This window comes from Nerophis ophidion, linkage group LG09 (genome assembly GCF_033978795.1).
Source record: "Nerophis ophidion isolate RoL-2023_Sa linkage group LG09, RoL_Noph_v1.0, whole genome shotgun sequence".
NCBI classification, from domain to species: domain Eukaryota; kingdom Metazoa; phylum Chordata; class Actinopteri; order Syngnathiformes; family Syngnathidae; genus Nerophis; species Nerophis ophidion.
In genome coordinates this window covers 58,476,841-58,500,676 of record NC_084619.1, presented here as the reverse complement: position 1 = coordinate 58,500,676, position 23,836 = coordinate 58,476,841, and the positions used below count along the sequence as shown (strand labels likewise).

Genomic DNA, 23,836 nt, shown 5'->3' with positions numbered 1-23,836 from the left:
TATATATATATATATATATATATATATATATATATATATATATACGTATATATATATATATATATATACATATACTTACATACATACATACATACATATACTGTATATCTATAAATAAACATACATACATACGTATAGTTACTTTACATGCAGTTGGTTTTCAGCCCCCGGCAATTTTTGTTAGCCCAATGCAGATCCCAAGTCAAAAAAATTGGGCACCCCTGGTTTACATGCTGGTACTATACAATTTATCGATAGTATCGATATCTGGATCTATCAGTTCTACCTTACATTAAATGTTTTTAGCTTTTTGCCTCATCCTGCTCGGTGTCTAGCATCCTTAGCTATTCCTTTCCCCCTAGTCCTCCAGTGATAATGTAACATGGAGGGAAAATTGTATTTATGTTTGGAAGATTAGTATCCTTACTGTGGCTAAACGACCAATTTGTTGCAGCTCGCTCTTAAAATTGGAGCCGGTGTTCTGGCAAGACATGCCCATCTTGGAATGCATGCAACTACTGCCTGGACGTACCAAGAAATACGGAAATATGATTGGTTCTCTTTGAGCGTCCACCCCGTCCCTTTTGAAGGAACCTTTCAGGTGAGTACAACCTTTAGCATTTAAACACTGGGACACAGCTGCGGCAAAGATAGGCTGGGCTGGGGAAATCATTGGCTGATATATATATATATATATATATATATATATATATATATATATATATATATATATATATATATATATGTGTGTGTGTGTGTGTATATAATTGTTTTTTCTTTAATATAATATTTTATTTATTGTATTGTTATGCTACTTTTCCAGCACTGTACTGTGCGGTTTATTATAATTACAATAAATGTATTATTATTATTATTATCATTATTTTATTACAGGTTCAAACATTTATTACATTTAAATGTATTTTATTTATTTGTATGTAATATATGTATTTATTCTACATATTACATATATTTTAAATTTTATATATATATATTTTATATATTTTTTATATTATATTTTATTTAATTTGTATTATTATGTTACTTTTGCAGCCCTGTACTGTGCAGTTTATTATAATTACAAGAAATTTATTATTATTATTATTATTATTATTATCATATAACAGGATTAAACATTTAATACATTTAAATGTATTTTATTTATGTGTATTACATATATGTATTTATTGTACGTATTACATATATATATATATATATATATATATATATATATATATATATATATATACATATATATATATAATTTTTTTAAATATTATATTTTATTTTATTTGTATTATTATGCTACTTTTGCAGCACTCTACTGTGTGGTTTATTATAATTACAAGAAATGTATTATAGCCAATTATACTTTTTTTAAATATAATAATAATATTAATAGTAATAATAATAATAATAGTAATAATATTAGTGCTTACAGATTGTTAAAAACATAGATGTAAAAAAAAATTAAACATTAAAATATGTCGAAAAATCATAACAAAATAAGGAAAAATAAATTATAAAAATACATCAAACTCCATAAAAATAAAATGAAAATAAGACAAACAAATAATAAAAGTACTTCAAACACAATAAAAAAAACAATGAAAAATTTAACAAAAATAAATAAATACAAATACGGCAAACATTAGCAAGAGCTGGTTCAATAAAAATCCTTGCGAAAATATATATGCTTTATAATCAAATAAATCTGTGTTTTCAGTTATCTGACACATTTTGGCTGTGTAACGCTGCAGTATACACATTTTAAAACCATATCAAATTTGAGAAAAAAATATAGCATGATTATTGGTTCTTGTATCAACAAAATGCAGGTATATAAACGGTGAACGATCCGCCATGTTTCCCTAAAAACACCAGCTCCAAACGTGCCCTGAGGCCAAACGAAGATAGGGCTTTCAAACATGATCGGCGTCCACGCCGGCGCCTCAAAGGACAAGACGAGGTCCACTTACTCAATCTGCGTCCATAGAAGAATCAGCAGCACGTTGAGCAGACAATCGAAGAAGCACCTCAGTTCCGTCCTCATGAAAATGCGAAAAGGCCAGCAGCAGCCGCATGCAGCTGAAAAGGGGAAAAAAAAAAAAAAAGCAGAAGATGAAGCGGTTGCTTGAATGGAAAAAAAACAAAAAAAACGACGAGAACTTCCTGTAAACTCTGACAAGGCGAGCTTCACATTCAGCAAACGCCACTTCTTCTTTCTCACTTCCTGTTTAGTTCACCCTAAACATGCTCCTTCATCTTTAAAGCATTAACACATATGTGCAACAAGTCAGGATGCTATCACCATATTTGGTCATTGACAACTCAATTGGATTTATTTCTCCTACTATTTACCATTTTCAATCAAATCATTTGAACCTCAATGAAACTGGACTCCTGGGGACGGATGTTGTTCACAATGTGAAGGAATAACAAACTTCTTGAAGTTGCCCTCCAACCCACACAAAACTTGTTTGTGCTACGTTTGTGCTGTTTCTGTTTTTGAGTCATGAAATATGTTTTTTTTTGGTCAATCCAAGTTCACCCAGCCCCCAATTTTTTTCTAATTCAACCAAAAGAGTTGATTTAGTTTTGGAAAACCTTGTTACATTGTTTAATGCATCCAGCGTGGCATCACAACAAAATTAGGCATACCGTGCATTTTTAAGTAAGGCCAACATTTCTATTGTATAGTAGGTCTCTTATTCTTTGTAATAACATTGTTATTCTGAAGCTAACTGTGGAGGGGGAGTGGCCTGGCAACACCCTGCAGCGAAGCAGGGTGTTGCCAGGATCGGCCTCGAAATCAGCGACAGGTGCGTAGAAGGCCCACCTGGGCCTTTTTATCTAATCACCTGTCGCTCTGTTATAAGCACCGGCCAGGAGGAGAGACGGGGTTGGGGCTGGAGCCAGAGCGCGAGCGAGAACGAAAGAGAAAAAGATAATTGCTAGAAAGCAACTAATAGACTTATTGAAAAATAAAATACTAATGTAACCCTGAAACAGGCTCTCATGTCGGTGCTTGGTGGTCTGAAGAACCCTCAGGAGGGCAAGCCCCACACACACTAACCAATAACAAATAAATAACTTCTTACCATTAACGCAACTTCTTGAACAGGTGCGGTGGAAAACGGATGGATGGATTAAAAATGCATGAGAATGTTTTATATTTTGAACGTTATTTTTAAGACTGTGATTACAAGTGGAATTATTCATTACTTATCGTGTTAAGCAATGTCAGCTCAGATTTATCCGAGAGCCAGATGCAGTCATCAAAAGAGCCACATCTGGCTCGCGAGCCATAGGTTCCCCACCCCTGGTATATAGTATACGGGTCAAACTCGTTTCGCAAAATATTAGTTTTTGAGGACCAGTCATAGACAATTTAGAGTGAAAAGCAAATTTTATTTTTACTCGCATACAAATCATTCTAACTTGGATTGTTTCCCTTGCTTCGAGACTCTCCCAAAGGTCACTGCAGCAGAGACACAACAAACTCCCTTCTTGACTCTCATAGAGAGTTGTTGTGGACTTTGGACTAGCGACCACATAATACATCAAGGCCGCGGAACAGAGACACACTGCGGGCTTACGCCACACATACACCCCCCCCCGACCCAACGCCCTCGACGCAAATCCCGTAGGGGTGATGAATGGATGGTCAGCGCCTGAAGAACTGCGGCCTACCACCATGACCTTGAACTACCTTCCCTCTGTTGCTAGATATCTCGAGATGTATGTTGTGATATGTATATGTGCTTTGCTATGGAGGTTTTTTCCCACTCCCGACTGGGCCCCCTTAGGAGCCCAGTCTAGATTGTATTTATTTACTCATCCTTCCCCAGCGTTGACCTTTTTCCCATCTTTTACGAGGCGCCTAATGGCGACTCATCAGCGTTCTTGTTCTGTAACCCTGTACACTGTTTGTTTGTCTAACCTTGAACAGGTTTGTGCTGAAAACAAAGTTTCGTTGTACTTGTGCAATGACAATAAAGACCTATCGTACCCTATCCTAATAACATTTTTTTTATTAAATGTGCTTTTCATGATGGGATCCTTACATCACACTCAAATTGATAAGCGAAGGCCTAAATTTACCGCATGCCTTTGATAAGTGCCGGAGTGAGAAGAGGTTTTAAATTAATTAGCGCCACGGCGGTAATTCAAGGAAATACAGTAATAATCAGTTAATTCCACAACTGTATATATCGGTATCGGTTGATATCGGAATCGGTAATTAGAAGTAGGACAATATCAGATATCGGCAAAAAAGCCATTATTGGACATCTGTAGTATCTTTCATTAGTGCCGCCTTGCTTTATTAGTACCTGTATACCATACAACGCTATCCGGAAGTAGTCTTTTGTTGTTGCTACCATGCTAAAGTGCTAACAGCTACTCACTTTTTAAACTTTTACACTGCTCTTATTTTAAATGTTTGACAACCTTACATATTTTACGTTTGCACACTTTTATTACATTGTGCAATTGTAATATTTTCACAGCAGCAACTTCCTGTTCTCTTAGCATGGCAATTCCTGCTTTCTTTTCTGACTTTTTTTTTTGTCTTTTTGCAACTCGAGGAGACGCAGGAGCTTTGTGTTCTTTAGCCGTTCTTTGGCCTGGGCTGAGGGGCGAGAACCGAAACCTGTTGGAGCTGGCGCACTCGTGTGCTAACAATAGCGGCGTCTGATGTGGCGTGCAAGGGGCCTCTGCCAGAAGCCAACGCCGCGCACATAAATGATAAATCAGCACGGGTGCCTCGTCTGAGAAAAATTTAAAAAAAAAAAGGAATTTTGCTGCAAAGTGGAGTCAGTTTAGGTTGCATGAAACCATTTATTATATCTTTTAATTTTTTGTGTACACCTTTCTTTGGAGGTGGCACAATCATTGGCTAGTAAAAGTTTGATGTGTTGAAGTGTGATGTTTTTTTGGGGTGGGGGGTTTTGCAGAACATTTGGTGCAAATACCACGCAAAATGTGTTCCGCTGAACAGTGAAGAAGTCCAAAAGCGACAGACGCCATATTTGTGTACATTGAGCTCAGGTTTACAGCACCAGCAAGGACACAGGAGCGCTGGATTTGCTCACCCAAACAACCTACAGCACAGTACAGGTAATCTTGTCTCATTATAATCGTGTTCATCATTTTTTTAATGTGTGCTATTTTGTAATATTATCAAATTTTTCAACCCGAATGCAGCTGAGATAGGCTCCAGTGACCCCCCGAAACCATGAAAGGGACAAGCGGTAGAAAATGGATGGATGGATCGATCAAATTTATCAGTAAAAGGTAGATAATTTTTCGGCCAATATCGGCCATGCACCCCTAATTCTTCTTCTTATCATTAGAATCATTATAAATGTAAGATAATAATAATTTTGTAATTATTAATATTATATATTAGGACTGTAACGATAAACAATAATAACTAAATGAGGTAATTCCTGAAGGAATTGCGTGTCAATGTTCCAATGCCAAAGTTTAACTGAAATCCTGGATTTTTTTTTTTAGAATTGTTGAAGGAGAATACACAATTCCCAAAACATTTTGAAGTTGGAACAGTTAGAATCGGATGAAAAATGTGGGAGTTGTGGAACTTTGAAAAATGTCCCGATGATTTCAATGGGAATTTCCCCAAATTTTGGAAAAGCGGGAATTTTTTGGAAAATGGTTAACAAAACTGAATGTTTTGAACGAGTTGAAATGGTTGGTGTTGGAATTTTTCAAATCGGTTGACAAATGTTGAAGTAGTAACATGTTGAATTGAGAAATGGTATTACGGAATTCCTGGAATTTCTGGAAAAACGGGAATTTTTCCAGTTCAAAAACAACTTAGTTTTTTGTCCTGATTAATGGGAATGTTTTGAGGGTGGAACGGTTGAAGTGGCTTGAAAAATGCGGGAGGAGTAGTCGCCAGAATAAAAGGGTGGAAATAGGGCTTTGAAAAACAAGGGATTCTGGAAAATCCTGGAATTTTTGGGGATCTTGGAGTTGTGGAACTTTGAAGAATGTCCTGTTGATTTCAATGTGAATTTCCCCAAAATTTGGGAATTTCAGGAAAAGCGGGAATTTTTGGGAAAATAGTAAAAAAAACTTCAATGTTCTGAATGAGTTGAAATTGTTTGTGTTAGATTTGTTCACATCGGTCGAGAAATGTTGAAGTAGTAACATGTTGAATTGAGAAATGGTAATACGGAATTCCTGGAATTTCTGTAAAACCGGGAATTTTTCCAGTTCAAAAAACAACTTTGTTTTTTGTCTTGATTAAAAGGAATGTTTTGACGGTGGAACGGTTGAAGTGGGTTGAAAAATATGGGTGGGAGGAGTAGTCGCCTGAAAAAAGGGTACAAATAGAGCTTTGGAAAACCAGGAATTCTGGAAAATCCTGGAATTTTTTTGAACTTGGAAAATGTAGTTTTAATTTCCACGATGGTGGAATGTGTTGAAGGTGAAATGGTATGTATGGATAGGTTGAAAAATGTGGAAATGGTGAAAGTTTGAAAAATGGCCATTTCATTTTAAATGGGGAAAAATGTTCTGGAAAAACAGAAATTCTGGGAAATCAGGGAATTTTAGGAATTTGTCAGGGGAAAGCCCGCGATTCCCGAGTAGGTCATCATTGTGTGAATGCTTTGGAGCATTCACACAATGATAACCGCTGTAAAACTCCCGACCGTGAGTACAACCATATTATATAAAAATTATCGAAAAACCGCGACTGACAACCACACGTTGACATTCTTATGGACCGGTTAGCATTAGTTTGCTAGCTCGCTTAAATGCTAAGATGAAAACAGGAGCCATTAACGTCTTTGCCCAGTAAAAAAAAAAGAGTCACATAAACCGAAAGTAAAACAAAGTGATTAATTTAAAAAAATATTCTAAAACGCTTTCAAATCTAAGTGGAGGACGATGAACATATTTAACACACAATTTAAAAAAAATGTTACAGAGCGAAAAAAAATATTTTTCTTTTGCCAAAATAGAATATACTGAGTCTACTTATTTTATTTGTATTTATTTATTCATATATAAAATTTTGTTGAAAGATTTCAGTGCGTGTAAAAGTACATCGTGAGCACATTCAACAATACCGCGATAATAAGGCTGATTGTGATAATTTGGTCAAAATAACCATGATATGAAATGTTTATACGGTTATATTGTATAATCATAAACATTTCAATAAGAACAAGGATGATGATTATTATCCTTACTATAATAAAAAAAAATACTTTTTTTCATATTTTGTGCATTTTATGTACTGCCATTTATGTAATACACACATTGGCCCTAAATTACACCAAAAAAGTAAATCCAAGTTAGAAAATAAAATATAAATGGTTGCAAAAATGTCAATGAACTATCCTAGAAGGCAAATATAAAATGTGTGATTAAAAAAACAACAAATTTAGCAACAGCCATGCCTTTGAGTCATTGTTTGCTTACACCCTGCCAACACACACACACACACACACACACACAACTGGTTATCATTGGGAATGGGGACCAAGTTGTTGTTCGTGACTTGTGGGGACCACCCTTTCTACAGGTTGTGTAGGCATAAAAATGTTTTGGTAAAATGGCCACTGCCCAGTTAGCTCATACACGTCTTTAAATCTCTGGATGAATTAATGTGCTGATCATACTTAGTGGGGACCCTGGGGAAAAAGAGTTAATATGGTTCATGGGGACCAAATTTAAATAATTTTGCATCATTCACACAAATTTGTACGTGAGTACTGAGGACCATTTAAAAATAAATAAAAAGTTAAGGGCCTGGGTTAGTTTTAAGTTTAGTTTTTATGGGCCAAAGCTTGAAAATCACTTAGGCATCTTCTGAATGGATCTTACTATCATTTTAAAAGGTTTCCCTTTAGGGCAGGGGTGTCAAACTCAAATACAGAGTGGGCCAAAATTTTAAACTGAACAAAGCCGTGGGCGAAGGTTGAACAAATTAACCTTTTAATAGGGACCCAAACAAGTTTTGCATTGAATACTGAACAAGCGAGACTTATCTAACTTTATAGTGACATGCAAAATCCAGTTTCAAATAGTACTAATTTAAAAATAGCAATTGCATATCAAATCAAATTTAAATAGAAATTGAATGCCTCTTTTCTATTTGCAGCCTTCTCAGGTAAATATCAAAATAAACTTTTCCCACAGGCTAATAATAAAATGTTATATTGTAGCGTCCAGGAGAAGGTAGTGCTGCAAGAGATTCTGTGTATTTGTTCTGTTGTGTTTATGTTGTGTTACAGTGCGGATGTTCTCCCGAAATTTGCTTGTCATTCTCGTTTAGTGTTGGTTCACAGTGTGGCGCATATTTGTAACAGTCTTAAAGTTGTTGTTTATACAAGGTTGAACAAATTAACCTTTTAATAGGGACCAAAACAAGTTTTGCATTGAATATTGAACAAGCGAGACTTATATAACTTTATAGTGACATGCAAAATCCAGTTTCAAATAGTACTAATTTAAAAATAGCAATGGCATATCAAATCAAATTTAAATAGAAATTGAATGCCTCTTTTCTATTTGCAGCCTTCTCAGGTAAATATCAAAATAAACTTTTCCCACAGGCTAATAATACATTTTTATATTGTAGCGTCCAGGAAGAGGTAGTGCTGCAAGATCTTTCTGTGTATTTGTTCTGTTGTGTTTATGTTGTGTTACAGTGCTGATGTTCTCCTGAAATTTGCTTGTCATTCCCCTTTAGTGTTGGTTCACAGTGTGGCGCATATTTGTAACAGTCTTAAAGTTGTTGTTTATACAAAGTTGAACAAATTAACCGTTTAATAGGGACCCAAAAAAGTTTTGCATTGAATATTGAACAAGCGAGACTTATATAACTTTATAGTGACATGCAAAATCCAGTTTCAAATAGTACTAATTTAAAAATAGCAATGGCATATCAAATCAAATTTAAATAGAAATTGAATGCCTCTTTTCTATTTGCAGCCTTCTCAGGTAAATATCAAAATAAACTTTTCCCACAGGCTAATAATACATTTTTATATTGTAGCGTCCAGGAAGAGGTAGTGCTGCAAGATCTTTCTGTGTATTTGTTCTGTTGTGTTTATGTTGTGTTACAGTGCTGATGTTCTCCTGAAATTTGCTTGTCATTCCCCTTTAGTGTTGGTTCACAGTGTGGCGCATATTTGTAACAGTCTTAAAGTTGTTGTTTATACAAAGTTGAACAAATTAACCGTTTAATAGGGACCCAAACAAGTTTTGCATTGAATATTGAACAAGCGAGACTTATATAACTTTATAGTGACATGCAAAATCCAGTTTCAAATAATACTAATTTAAAAATAGCAATGGCATATCAGATCAAATTTAAATAGAAATTGAATGCCTATTTTCTGTTTGCAGCCTCCTCAGGTAAATATCAAAATAAACTTTTCCCACAGGCTAATAATACATTTTTATATTGCAGCGTCCAGGAAGAGTTAGTGCTGCAAGGGATTCTGTGTATTTGTTCTGTTGTGTTTATGTTGTGTTACAGTGCAAGTATGAGTATTAGCGGTAAATGCGGTGTTACAGCGATAATGTTAATTTCATATTGCCTCAAGGGCCAAATGAAAATACACGGCGGGCCAAACTTGGCCCGCGGGCCAGAGTTTGACACCCATGCTTTAGGGGACCTGTTTTTTGGTCCCCATACCGTCCCCTGTTTTTTGGTCCCCATACCGTCAGAAGTCTGTGAACAGAGCGATGTCCCCATTAAGTCAGCATTGCCAGAACACACACACACACACACACACACATGCGGTGATTGATTGACGACAAGTTATGTTCCAGCAACAGGAAGCTGGTGTCACCTTTCATTGTTGACTTCAGTTTCGCTTTCACAGCACATACACATGACCAGTAAATGTGACGACAAAAATCTGGTTTTACTTTGACCGCTTTGCATCGTTTCATCATGACTCGTAGGCAGTTTGAAGTCAGGTTGTGTCATCATGCTACCACACCTATCATGATACCACACCTATCATGCTACTATGTATATCATGCTACCACGCCTATCATGGTTGCATGATAAGCATAGCATACTTATCATGCTACTAGTCGTATCATGCCTATTATGCTACCACGTCTATCATACTACTACGCCTTGTGGAGAGGCGGAGCCGACGGTCCAACAGAGCGGCAGGGCACGCTAGAGCCCGGCCCAAGATGGCGGCAAGGAGGCGGAGGATGCGAGCGAGAGGTGAGGCGGGGCGTGCCACAATCAAGTTCAAGATCGCACACCGGGACACAATTAATATATCTCCTAACTATGTATAAAAGGGGAGAAGGAGGAAAGAATGAGGCAGAAGGAGGTGGAGAAAACGCGGTGCCGGCAGCGCACGAGAGACGACGACGCGGCCGACTGAAGGACAAGGAGGAGCGTGCAGTTGGAGCGGCGATGGCGAAAAAGACTTTCTCTAATGCAAAATAAACAAGAGTCAAACTTGCAAAAGAGATGTCCTTCCTTGTTGGTCAGTGGAACCCGCATGACGACGGCAAGAGACCGTTACGGCCTATCATGCTACTATGCTTCTCTTGCCTATTATGCTACTACGTCTATTATGCTACCACGTCTATCATGCTACTATGCTTATCATGCCTATTATGCTACCACGTCTATCATGCTACCACGTCTATCATGCTACTATGTTTCTCATGCTTATTATGCCACCACATCTATCATGCTACCACCTCTATCATGCTACTAAGCTTATAATGCCTATTATGCCACCACGTCTATCATGCTACCATGCCTATCATGCGACTATGCTTATCATGCCTATTATGCAACCATGTCTATCATGCTACCACGCCTATTATGCTACCACGTCTATCATGCTACCACGTCTATCATGCTACCATGTCTATCATGCTATTATGCTTATCATGCCTATTATGCTACCACGTCTATCATGCTACTATGTTTCTCATGCCTATTATGCTACCACATCTATCATGCTACCCCGTCAATCATGCTACTATGCTTATAATGCTTATTATGCCACCACGTCTATCATGCTATATTGCCTATCATGCGACTATGCTTATCATGCCTATTATGCTACTATGTCTATCATGCTACCATGCCTATCATGCTACCACGTCTATCATGCTACTATGCTTATCATGCCTATTATTCTACCAGGTCTATCGTGCTACCACGCCTATCATGCTACTATGCTTATCATGCCTATTATGCTACCACGTCTATCATGCTACTATGTCTATCATGCTACCACGTCTGTCATATTACGAACCTATCACGCTACCACGTCTCTTATGCTAACACACCTATCATGCTACCACGTCTATTATGCTACCACACCTATCATGCTACCATGTCTATCATGCTACTATGCTTATCATGCCTATTATGCTACCACGTCTATCATGCTACCACGTCTATCATGCTACTATGTTTCTCATGCCTATTATGCTACCACATCTGTCATGCTACCCCGTCAATCATGCTACTATGCTTATAATGCCTATTATGCCACCACGTCTATCATGCTACATTGCCTATCATGCGACTATGCTTATCATGCCTATTATGCTACCAGGTCTATCATGCTACCACGCCTATCATGCTACTATGCTTATCATGCCTATTATGCTACCACGTCTATCATGTTACTATGTCTATCATGCTACCACGTCTGTCATATTACGAACCTATCACGCTACCACGTCTCTTATGCTAACACACCTATCATGCTACCACGCCTATCATGCTACCACGTCTATTATGCTACCACACCTATCATGCTACCATGTCTATCATGCTACTATGCTTATCATGCCTATTATGCTACCACGTCTATCATGCTACCACGTCTATCATGCTACTATGTTTCTCATGCCTATTATGCTACCACATCTGTCATGCTACCCCGTCAATCATGCTACTATGCTTATAATGCCTATTATGCCACCACGTCTATCATGCTACATTGCCTATCATGCGACTATGCTTATCATGCCTATTATGCTACCAGGTCTATCATGCTACCACGCCTATCATGCTACTATGCTTATCATGCCTATTATGCTACCACGTCTATCATGTTACTATGTCTATCATGCTACCACGTCTGTCATATTACGAACCTATCACGCTACCACGTCTCTTATGCTAACACACCTATCATGCTACCACGCCTATCATGCTACCACGTCTATTATGCTACCACACCTATCATGCTACCATGTCTATCATGCTACTATGCTTATCATGCCTATTATGCTACCATGTCTATCATGCTACCACGTCTATCATGCGACTATGTTTCTCATGCCTATAATGCTACCACATCTATCATGCTACCACGTCTATCATGCTACTATGCTTATCATGCCTATTATGCTACCACGCCTATCATGCTACCACGTCTATCATGCTACTATGCTTATCATGCCTATTATGCTACCACGCCTATCATGCTACTATGCTTATCATGCCTATTATGCTACCACGTCTATCATGCTACTATGCCTATCACGCTACCACGTTTCTTGTGCTAACACACCTATCATGCTACCACGCCTATCGTGCTACCATGCCTATCATGCTACCACGTCTATTATGCTACCACACCTATCATGCTACCACGTTTACCATGCTACTAGGCTTATCATGCCTATTATGCTACCACGTCTATCATGCTACAACGGCTATCATGCTACCACATCTACCATGCTACTATGCTTATCGTGCCTATTATGCTACCACGTCTATCATGCTACCATGCCTATCATTCTACCACGCCTATCATGCTATTATGCTACTACGCTTGTCATTCTACTACGCCTATCATGCCACTACGTCTATCATGCTACTAGCCTATCATGCTACCACATCCATTATGCTAACACACCTGTCATGCTACCTCGTCTATCATGCTACCACATCCATTATGCTAACACACCTATTATGCTACCTCGTCTATTATTCTAGCACACCTATCATGCTACCACACCTACCAAGCTGCTACACCAAACATATTGCTACGCCGAACATGTGCCATGTGGCCCTCAATAAAAATGACTTTGACACGGCTGTCTTATCCGCTCGTGTTATAAGTGACGAAGCAAATGTAATACAGGAAGAAAGTGAGTCTTGAGTAGAAAAAGTGGATGAAATTCAACAAATAAAAAAATAAAATCATCAAAAACATGACAGAGCGTGTAGCTTGCTAGCAATGTGAAGCAGTTGGAGCGTAGCACTGCGAGTCGGCACCGTGCTGAAGCAGAATGACATGAGTCGATAATGCCAGTAAAGGAAGTTCAAATAATATCGGTTGACATTTATCCATGAAACTATGGAGAAGCTGCTGATGGTGTGTTTGACCGAGAAGCAGCTGCAAGGAGATACCATAGAAGTTAACCCTCCAAGGTGAAAACACTACATTATTGTGACCATACCGCTTTATTTTGGAGGGTCAAGCATTGTAATCCATTTCAATGTACCAATTAACTCTCTGTAAATCTTACTAATAGTTTTCTATTTGTATTTGTGAAAAATAGCAGATATAGTTATTACAACAATAATAAAAAAAAGAGCTTACGAGAAGTCTTGTGGTCGTACATGCAGAGGTGTCACTTTTTCTTGACTTTTTTTTTCCGTTTTTTTGCGGCGGGCTCGATTGCGTCATGGCTTTTCTACTTTTAACAGCTCTGCAGCCCGGACTCACTGCATTATTGGCTCTGGAGCTCACTTAGTGGTCTCAGTTAGCAGATAACCAAGCAAAAATGCCCCCCAGGGGCTCTGAGCAGTATGAGGACGTTTTGTCAGCGTTGCACAATTTCTCTCTTGACCCTTGGTCCTGGATGGAAAACCCCAGGACGCTTTCTTATGTCCTGGTTCTGGTTCTATGGTTATCATCACTGCTACCGTTATGAAATAAAGAAACATAGTAACAATAAACAATAAATGTTTGGATTTTCCTTATAGCTGGGTGATAAAACGAGATCAGTATATTTCCCCGATAAGCACAAAGTTGATATCAATAAAAAATGCCTTAAATAAAACCATCCATCCATCCATCCATTTTCTACTGCTTGTCCCTCTCTGGGTTGCTGGATAAGAAGCTTTTTTTTTTAATTCTTCGTGGGAATAAAGCGGAAGAATGGAAGCAAGGTTGGTTGCATGAACAAAGACACTGGTCACTGATGAGTGGGAGTGGCACGCTAACAGCCAATCAGGTGACAGTATCAACTATCTTTTTGGTTGTCTGGTGCTTGATTCTTTGCATGGAGTGAGGAGAAAGTCAAAAATGAGAAATTGTGGACTTTCAAAAAGACCGTAGTCAGACCAATGTTGTCTGTATACGATACCAATACCGCTGATACTAAACCACATTAGCTGTGCTCACCCTTTAGAGCACAGCTGTAACATCCTGCCACTAAACCTGCAGAAAATAGTTATTCTCAGGTTTCCCTATGTTTACATTTTGCACTATTTTCTTACATTTTATTAATAATTTCTTACATGCCCCTTATTTTTGCATTTTTATTTCTAAGCCGCGCTCACACTTTAGAGCACAGCTGTAACATCCTGCCATTAAACCTGCAGAAAATAGTTATTTTCAGGTTTCCCTTTTACGGCTCAGACTCCTACCACCACCGCTCATCCATCTGTGCGCTCCAGTGAAAGCACCGCGGGCCACGCCCAGGCGCACCGCTGCACGGCTGCAAGTTATCTGCAATCAGCGCACCTGCTTGAGATGAACAAACTGCCTTCTTAAGCCCGCACAACCTGCCATGCCGTGCCGGAGTATAGTCTTCTGTACCTATCGCTTCCCATGTTCTCCTCTGATCCCCTGTTGTTCCCTTTGCCTCTTGGCCTGCCCTTTTGGATTCTCGATCTTTCGCTTGGGCACGTTTCTCTCGACGCCTGTCGCTTGCGTCGGATCATCTGGCAGGGGTCACCTACACGGTGCCCGCGGGCACCAGGTAGCCCGTAAGGACCAGATGAGTAGCCCGCTGGCCTGTTCTAAAAATAGCTCAAATAGCAGCACTTACCGGTGAGCTGCCTCTATTTTTTAAATTTTATTTATTTACTAGCAAGCTGGTCTCGCTTTGCTCGACATTTTAATTGTATAACTTTCAGAAAGACAATTTTAGAGAAAAAATACAACCTTAAAAATGATTTTAGGATTTTTGACAATTTAAATCAATGTTTGATTATTATTTTTTTTTTATTGTAAAGAATAATAAATACATTTTAATTTGATTCTTCATTTTAGCTTCTGTTTATTTGATGAAAAATATTTGTGAAATATTTCTTTAAACTTACTATGATTAAAATTCAAAAAAAATATTCTGGCAAATCTTGAAAAACCGTAGAATCAAATTTAAATCTTATTTCAAGGGCTTTTGAACTTCTTTTAAAATTTTTGTTCTGGAAAATCTAGAAGAAATAAGGATTTGTCTTTGTTAGAAATTATAGCTTGGTCCAATTTGTTATATATTCTAACAAAATGCAGATTGGATTTTAACCTATTTAAAACATGTCATCAGAATTGTAAAATTAATCCATCCATCCATCCATTTTCTACCGCTTATTCCCTTTCGGGGTTGCGGGGGGCGCTGGCGCCTATCTCAGCTACAATCGGGCGGAAGGCGGTGTACACCCTGGACAAGTCGCCACCTCATCGCAGGGCCAACACAGATAGACAGACAACATTCACACTCACATTCACACACAAATTAATCTTAATCAGGAAAAATTACTAATGATGCTCCATTAGTTCTTTTTTTAATTTTTTAAAAAAGATTTGAATTGGGTAGTTTTTCTCTTCTTTTTTTCTGTTGAATTGAAGATAAACTATGTTTCAAAATTAAATTTTCATTTTTTTCCTGTTTTCTCTTTTAAACCGTTCAATTAAGTGTTTTTTTCATCATTTGTTCTCTACAAAAAAACTTCCGTAAAAGGAAAAAAAATGTACGACGGAATGACAGACAGAAATACCCATTTTTTTATATACTGTTTGTGTATAGATTTATTTATTAAAGGTAAATTGAGCAAATTGGCTATTTCTGGCAATTTATTTAAGTGTGTATCAAACTGGTAGCCCTTCGCATTAATCAGTATCCAAGAAGTAGCTCTTGGTTTCAAAAAGGTTGGTGACCCCTGCTCTACATCATCGGTGTCATTAGTTTTTTCCCCAAAAAGCCTGATGTATCAGATCAGTGTGTGTTGCCATAATAAGTTATAGCTTCATGATTTTTATGAGAAAGAAAAAAATACATTAAAAATTATACAATGATGTTGACTTTTATTGTAAGTTTTTTAACGGTAACACTCATCAGCTAATCTACACACATAGTCTTACACCATACACACTATTGGATTTTGCCACACTCCATTTCTTTGGTTAGTTTTATTATTATTGTTTGTTTATTATGTATAGTGTCTATATATAATAAAGACTTAGAAAAAAACGTCCCCTGGTGTCTGTTGCTGTCACCTCCCCTCAGTAACCATAAAATTACCTAGGTTAACATTCTGCACAATTTTCTTGCACTTTATTAAGCATTTCTTACATGTTTATTATTTTTGCATTTTTATTCTTTAGCCGCGCTCACCCTTTAGAGCACAGCTGTAAAATCCTGCCACTAAACCAGCAGAACATAGTTATTCTCAGGTTTCTCTTTGTTTTCATTTTGCAGAATTTTCTTACACTTAATTAAGCATTTCTTAAATGTTCCTTGTTTGCATTTTTATTCCTTAGCCACGCTTACCATTTAGAGCACAGCTGTAACTTCCTGCCACTAAACCTGCAGAAAATAGTTCCTCTCAGGTTTCTCTTTGTTTACATTTTGCACCATTTTCTTACACTTTATTTATAATTTTTTACATGTTCCTTATTTTTGCATTTTTATTCCTTAGCCGCGCTCACCCTTTAGAGCACAGCTGAAACTTACTGGCACTAAACCTGCAGAAAATAGTTCTTCTCAGGTTTCTCTGTGTTTACATTTTGCACTATTTTCTTACACTTTAGTAATCATTTCTTACATGTTTCTTATTTTTGCATTTTTATTCCTTAGCCGCACTCACCCTTTAGAGCACAGCTGTAACTTCCTGCCACTAAACCTGCAGAAAAATAGTTCTTCTCAGGTTTCTCTGTGTTTACATTTTGCACTATTTCCTTACACTTTATTAAGCATTTCTTACATGTTCCTTATTTTTGCATTTTTATTCCTTAGCCGCACTCACCCTTTAGCGCACAGCTGTAACTTCCTGCCACTAAACCTGCAGAAAATAGTTCTTCTCAGGTTTATTTGTTTACATTTTGCACTATTTTCTTACACATTATTAACAATTTCTTACATGTTCCTTATTTTTGCATTTTTATTCCTTGGCCGCGCTCACCCTTTAGAGCACAGCTGAAACTTCCTGGCACTAAACCTGCAGAAAATAGTACTTCTCAGGTTTCTCTGTGTTTACATTTTGCCCTATTTGCTTACACTTTATTAATCATTTCTTACATGTTTCTTATTTTTGCATTTCTATTCTTTAGCCGCGCTCACCATTTAGAGCACAGCTGTAAAATCCTGCCAATAAACCTGCAGAAAATAGTTCTTCTCAGCTTTCTCCTTGTTTGCATTTTGCAGAATTTTCTTACACATCATTAACAATTTCTGACATGTTCCTTATTTTTGCATTTTTATTCCTTAGCCACGCTCACCCTTTAGAGCACAGCTGTAAAATCCTGCCACTAAACCTGCAGAAAATAGTTCTTCTCAGGTTTATTTGTTTACATTTTCCACTATTTTCTTACACATTATTAACAATTTCTTACATGTTCCTTATTTTTGCATTTTTATTCCTTAGCCGCGCTCACCCTTTAAAGCACAGCTGTAAAATCCTGCAACTAAACCTGCAGAAAATAGTTCTTCTCAGGTTTATTTGTTTACATTTTGCACTATTTTCTTACACATTATTAAAAATTTCTTACATGTTCCTTATTTTTGCATTTTTATTCCTTAGCCCCGCTCACCCATTAGAGCACAACTGTAAAATCCTGCCACTAAACCTGCAGAAAATAGTTCTTCTGAGGTTTCGCTTTGTTTACAATTTGCACCATTTTCTTACACTTTATTAATCATTTCTTACATTTTTCTTATATTTGAATTTTTATTATTATTATTGTTAAGTGTTCAATGTGATTTTACTATATTGTTTCCATAGTTTTGATTTTTTTCCATGCTTGGGTTGACATTTCTTTTCTGCTTTGGCAGCCGAAGAAGGTTAAATTCCAAATAAAAACATATTTTTCTCCTGTTCTTATATTTAAATATCTTTAATGATCGATATCGACTGACGTAAAACACTTAAATCGTGACGCCGAGTCCAGCCGTATCGCGCAGGCCTGTTTTTGTTATGCATATTTTGCAGAACACATGGCTCCTACTGTTGGAGTGTTTGACTCAAGAGGTTCCAATCGGAACAGCACATATTCCAAAACAGTGGAAGGGACGCTCGCCGAGAACGCTGACATCAGCATTTCCCAAAAGGCCCCCGAGAAGGCGCAGACGTGATGCGTCTCCTGCATCAAAAAGCGCGAGTGGCAGCGGAAGGAATGCTGCACTTCGACATGCTTGACCACGTCTCGGACATTCCGCATGTGGAACGCATCACGGCGTTTACTTTTGGAACGGTCTCTCTCTCTCAGAAGAGGAGCACGGTTGCACATGGGTCACATGATCTGTCTCCGGCGAGCACAAAACGGCTTTTTTTCCCTCTCTTAAAATCCTAGACCAACATTAGATTTGTTTCCGATGCCTAAATGTTCTTCTAGCTACTTTTTACCCTCTTTAAAAATAAAATGCATTTCAAATAAAAATGCATTAATATTTGTGAAAAGAGGCCCTCAAAGGCTCGCTTTTGAAGCTTTTTAACGACATCCTGATGGGAAAAACCTCCTTCCATACGAGGAGGCGTGTTAGGAACTCGCATGGCTGACGTTTTCGTGACCCCAAGATGCAGGAACCAGGTGAGTTTTAATCTTATAAAACAGAAAAAAATTAAGCAGTCTTGCATACAAACATTCCAAACATATACTGATCTTCGAGCACTGAGGAGTGCTCGCGTGAAAAGTAAATAGACGCATGCTGATTGGCAGCAGGTGTGGCCCGGGTGCCAATTGACAGCAGGTGAGTGAACGGAGACAGTGCTCAGCGGAACAAGCAGGAAGTGGAAAACAAAATAAAAGCACTGATCGGAAGAAAATACAAAAACAAGGAAACAAACAGAAATGAAGTTAATTATATTCATATAGCACTTTTCTCTAGTGACTCAAAGCGCTTTTACTTAGTGAAACCCAATATCTAAGTTGCATTTAATCCAGTGTGGGTGGCACTGGGAGCAGGTGGGTCAAGTGTCTTGCCCTAGGATGGCGGAAACGGGGATCGAACCCGGAACTCTCAAGTTCCTGGAACAGCCACTCTACCAACCGAGCTACACCGCCCCGATCGTCACAAGGCGTGGCGTTAAAACATACAAATTATAAATAGAAAGCAGGCTTTGCTACACGTCTTACAGCCAGAAAAAAAAAAGTCCGGAATACTGTACTGTATTTTTCGGGCCATAGACGCAATAAAGGGCTCATACTTTTTTTTTTTTTTTTTCTACATTCAAAACACCTCCTTGTGGTCTACATAACATGTAATGGTGGTTCTTAAGTCAAAATGTTGCATGGATCATGTTTTACAGACCATCTTCAAGTCGCTTTCTGACAGTCTTTTCTGTGGACGGCCCTATTTTTACGTGCCTCCACTTGGACTGGATCTTTGTTGTCGTTTTTGGTGCTTCCATAGCCAGACTACTGACAGCTATAAGTTGGAACTTTACGCTACTTTGCATTGGAAATGGCAACAGCGGAGGATGAATGCCCCACAACAAGGAGCTTATTGACCTCAATGGCGGATGCGCGTACATTTTCCGGACTAATGCAGATCCCAAATATACATCAGCAGGTAGCAATAGGTACGAAAAGTTGCATAATATTGCAAAACAAATCACCAAATAATATGTATGTCCTTATACACAAACCATGGTGACGTCTCGCTGGCATCGTGGTGTGGATTGCGTTCTCTCGTTGGTGCAAGCGGAATGGAACCCAGTGTGAAGGTAGGAATGATGATTTATTTATATACTAAAGAACAACCTAAGAACAAAAAAACTTGCACAATAGCACTATAAACAAACAAACAGAAATAGCATGTGAGCTAGGAGGAACAAAAGAAGCTAGCATGTGAGCTAGGGAAACAAACAAACAAATAGCATGGAAGCTAATCGAGTACAAAAAGGTATTTACAACAATGCGGGATAGCGACGTCACCTGTTGCATGAAAAGCAATTTACACTGCGAGGACGAAAGAACAAAAAGGGCAGGCTTAAGTAGGGACAGAAAATTAGGAGGCAGGTGCGCGACAACAAACAAGAGACACTAAATGCGTAACTGGGCAACAGAAACAAAACAGGAAGTGCCACCAGGAACTGAGGACGTCAAATACTAAAAAGGGTGATAACAAAACAGAAAAAAACCAGAACATGCCATGATCCAAGTAGTGGATCATGACAACCATAATAATACCCGTATGTTGAAGCACAGTACGTCTGACTACTCTAGCCGAAATAGTCCAACAATCCAACAAACGGTGCGTCATCATAGCGCACCAAAGTCGTACTAAAACATTTTGACATATTTTTCAGCGCCATGTGTAATGTTATATATTCTCAATTTCAACAATAACGTTTTGTTTTTGCTTGCTAACCTGTACTTGCTGGCGTCATTTATTGAACAGGGGCGTCAGCCTGCAGCCGCTTTCTGACCGTCTCTTCTGTGGGCGGCCCTATGTACGTGCCTCCACTTGGACTGCATCTTTGTTGTAGTTTTTAGCGCTTCCATAGCGAGACTACTGACGAACATAAGTTAGAACTCTACGCTACTTCTCATTAGAATATGCAACAGCGGAGGGTGAATGCCCCACAACAAGGAGCTTATTTACCTCAATGGCGGACGCGCGCACATTTTTCGGACTCATGCAGATCCCAAATATACATCAGCAGGTAGCAATAGGTAAGAAAAGTTGCATAATTTTGCAAAAAAAATCACCAAATAATGTGTATGTCTCCTAATAGGTGCCATTTTGGGGTCCTTATACACAAACCATAATAATACCCGTATGTTGAAGCACAGTACGTCTGACTATGGTAGCCGTAATACTCCGACAATCCATCAAGCGGTGCTCCTTCGCAGCTTACCAAAGTCGTACTAAAACATTGACAGATTTTTGAGCGCCGTGAGTAATGTTCTATATTCTCAATTAGGGCTGGGTGATATATCGAAAATACTCGATATATATCGCAGGTTTGTCTCTGTGCGATATAGAAATGGACTATTTTGTGAGTATTCGAGTATACGTTCTCCCGCTTTTAGCTGCGGGCATTACACTAAAAGCTCTTCCCACTCTTTGTTGTCTCTCCTTCTCACAGAGACCTAAAACAAGCGCACCTTGTTACATACGTCACATACTCATCATTCGCCCTCGCCGAGCAGAGAGGTAGCTGCTCGGGTAACATTAGCTCTTGCAGGTGGTGCGAGTGGTAATAGGAGAGAGAGAAGGTGCGAATCTGGTAACAAATGAAGGAGGAAGAATGACTTCCCAAGAAAAACAGCAGGGGGTCCATCGTCTGGCGGTGGTTTGGCTTCAAGCGGGAAGATGTTGAACAGACAACAGTAATATGTCAAGTATGCGGCAAAAAGTAGCATTAATGCTAATTTCTAGCATCATTTGAAAAGTCACCAGCTAGAGAATGAAGAGTGCTTGAAACTTCGCATGTCAACATCTCCGGCCTGTGCCACGCCAACAAAATGCCGGAGCAACCGTTTCCACATCAACAATGTATGAAAAAAATAGTCAACTACAGAAGATGACGTCCGCAGGAACCTACCACATAGCGAAGGACATACACTATTTGGTTTCCTGTTATGCAGCACATTTTTATTTGACACTTTTTGAAATATCTTGTGTGACATCATGCACAAAAGTGCACTTTATTTGTTTTAAACTACTGTAGTGGCGTTCTGTACAAAAAGTGCACTTTAATTTTGTGTTGTTTTGATAAGTCATCTTAGTGACATCATGCACAAAAGTGCAGTCATAGCTTGATTTAAAATGTCTCTGACAATCTTGCACTTTCTGTTTTGGAAATGACATGAATGTTTGTGCCACTGCTTAATAACTGTTTAATAAATACAGTTTTGGTCAATTGACTTAATTGTGACTTCCTTCTCTGCATGAAAGTTTAAAATGAGCATATATCAATGCAGTATGAACAAAAATGTTTTAATGTAGACACATAGAATCATCATACTGCTGTGATCATATGCATCAAGTGTTCATTAAAGGCCAAGGCAAAATATCGAGATATATATAGAGCATGGCCTAAAAATATCGAGATATTAATAAAAGGCCATATCGCCCAGTCCTATTCTTGATGCAACATCAAAGTTTTGGTGTTGCTTGCTAACCTGTACTTTGCTGGCGTCATTCATTGAACAGGGGGCGTCAGCCTGCAGTCCACACGTATCTCTTATGTGTGACTGCCACCTACTGGTCACCATGTCCATCCATGCATCTATCCATCTTCCTCTGCTTATCCGAGGTTGGGTCGCGGGTGCAGCAGCCTAAGCAGGGAAGCCCAAACTTTCCTCTCCCGAGCCACTTCGTCCAGCTCTTCCCGGGGGATCCCGAGGCGTTCCCAGGCCAGCCGGGAGACAGAGTCTTCCCAACGTGTCCTGGATCTTCCCCGTGGCATCCTACCGGTTGGACGTGCCCTAAACACCTCCCTAGGAAGGCGTTTTGGTGGCATCCTGACCAGATCCCCGAACCACCTCATCTGGCTCCTCTCGATGTGGAGGAGCAGCGGGTACAAATTAAAATTGCTTCGAGGTCGGTAAGCACAGGTAGAATTGAAACGTACATTAGGTGTACCGGTTTATAAGGCGCACTGTCCATTTTTGAGAAAATAAAAAGGATTTTACGTCCGCCTTATAGTCCGGAAAAATACGGTAAACGCTTGTTGCAATGTAACTTTTTGAGTTATCTATCGGAGAATTGAATGCAAAGAATCAACCGCGAGACAACAATACGGCGCACCCAGGTTTGAAAGTTGATACTGGCACCTGATTGGCTGTTAGTGCCTTTGTTCATGCAACCAACCTTGTTTCACAACTTCCTCTTGCTTCCTCCCTAAGAAGAAAAAAAATTATCGAACGTTTTATCAAAAGCATTTTTTAATAAAATGATATCAATCATGTTGTTTTCCCGTGGTTCAAAGCAACTGGACCGGACTTGGTGTGAAGGTAATGACATCTTTCATTATTAATTCGGGGAAAAAAGGAATAAACGAGAGGTGCTCTCAGCAGAGGATCAAAAACTTGGCTAAGAAAACAAAACCATCACAAAGGCAAAACTATGGACATAAAACAAAACTTACAAACTAAGGCATGAGTAAAGAAAACTTACTTGGACCGAGAAAGAGCATGGAAAACTGGCATGGACAACATGGGTGTGTAGGAGGTGATGTCGCCAGGCTGACTGCCTGGCAACTACAGGCTTAAATAGCACTGGGATTATTGACAGGTGCATGAGTCCAAACAAATGAACCAGGTGAAACTAATGGTTGTCATGGAAGCAAAAACAAACCAGGGTGCACAAAAACAGGAACTAATGGAGTCAGAAACAAAACAGAACATAACTAAACAGAACATGATCACAAAGACATGACAGA

The 23,836-nt window shown here is 38.6% G+C and overlaps 1 protein-coding gene across 1 annotated transcript in view; it reads right to left on the bottom strand.

The window, feature by feature from the left end:
* Nucleotides 1-23,836, bottom strand: part of wipf1b (WAS/WASL interacting protein family, member 1b) — a 74,328-nt gene that overhangs the window by 39,136 nt on the left and 11,356 nt on the right. Inside the window, exon 2 of the mRNA XM_061911355.1 lies at nucleotides 1,980-2,088. The gene's annotated coding sequence lies outside the window, so the exon portion shown is untranslated. The remainder of the gene's footprint in view (nucleotides 1-1,979; nucleotides 2,089-23,836) is intronic.